Genomic DNA, 1,424 nt, shown 5'->3' with positions numbered 1-1,424 from the left:
AGGCTGTCACAAAACCGTTACAACTCCCCCGACCCCTAATTACAGAGTAGAATTCAGTAACAGAACAATTATTTCGTATAAGCTGCATGAAAGACAACTGAAAAAATGACAGTGCCCCTATATAATTAATTTGTCCTATGCACCTACAAGAACCTGCTTTGAATTCCCATGCTGGGTCACAACCTGTATACAATACCAGGTAAGGTTAGTGGCCTCGGAAAATATCACCAGGACAGGGTTGTATAAAAAATTATTTGGGAATTCTTGTTAACAATAACCCCCCACCCCAAAAAGGGGCAGTTTAAAAGAAAATCTTACCCAGCTTTACATTTCAATTTTTTTTTTTAATTTAAAAGGAATGAAAAAAAAAAATGAATTGTGTCCAGGGAGGTTAAATGCTTAATAGACAAGAAAAAAAATGCTGCCCTAGAACCACTTCATTCATCATCATCATCTTCAACTTTGTTGTCTTTATCTTCCTCTTCCTCATCTTTCCTTCTTTCTCTTTCTCCTCTACCTTTTTATTCTTGTCTGGATCAGCCTTGACAGCCTCCTTTTTTTTTTTTTTTGCCACATCAGCTTTCCTTTGGCTCAGGATGCAGCAAGATCCTTTCGGTACTTTTCCTTCCTCTGAACAGCCTTCTTTTCAGGCTGCCTGCCATCCTCAGCACTGTCACTCACATCTCTCCCAGTTTCTTTGCATCATTGCCAATAGACAGACCAGGATCTCCTGTGGTTTGGGGGTGGTACTCAGAAGATGAGAAAGAGGCCAAAGGAGGCTTTTTGGGTGGTTGAAATCCCTGAACTTCTTTTGGTTTCCATTTTGGGAGGAATAAAAGTTTTCATTTCTGTTTTATAAGGGGCCTTGTCCACTCTTGACATTTCTCCAATTTCCTTTCTCTTTGGCAGACAAGGCTTTCCACCTTTCCAAGCACTTTAAAGAACGTCTTGAGAAGTTGACCGAAGCATCTGGATGGTTTTTCCTGAGCTCCTCCCAGCAAGTTTACCCAGAGTGCCTATGATGCCATTTGGCCTCAGGCTTTTTAGGACCTCCTCTGCCCGTGTTTAGTTATTTTTCCTCAGGGAGGCACAGAGCTGCTCGGCGCCCCTTGCTCTCACTTGCCTCGGCAGTGTCTCTAGGTATTTTTAATCCCCGTTTTCACGTAAGAACATGAACCCGACAGGTCTGGAGACTTGCTCATCCCTTGGGCATTTAAGCCTTGTCCGCTGCCTCTCCTAACTCTTTCCTCTCCCTCCCTCTGCCATTGTCTTCACCACCTCGCCCCGCAGCATTATTCTTCTCACCCTCTTTCAACATGTCCATTGCCAAAGTTATCTTTTTTAAAAACAAGTTTGGTCATGACTTCTACCCTGCTCAAACCCCTCTGTTGAATCCCTGTATTAAAACTTTCTGATTATATGTG

At 42.7% G+C, this 1,424-nt stretch overlaps 1 pseudogene; it reads right to left on the bottom strand.

Annotated features, from left to right (window-relative positions):
- Positions 1-437: 437 nt before the first annotated feature.
- LOC132353919 (high mobility group protein B1-like) lies at positions 438-997 on the bottom strand (annotated as a pseudogene).
- Positions 998-1,424: the final 427 nt, after the last annotated feature.

Source organism: Balaenoptera ricei, chromosome 1, assembly GCF_028023285.1.
Source record: "Balaenoptera ricei isolate mBalRic1 chromosome 1, mBalRic1.hap2, whole genome shotgun sequence".
Lineage (NCBI taxonomy): Eukaryota > Metazoa > Chordata > Mammalia > Artiodactyla > Balaenopteridae > Balaenoptera > Balaenoptera ricei.
The sequence above is the reverse complement of the archived record's forward strand: the minus strand, read 5'-3'. Positions and strand labels throughout refer to the sequence as shown.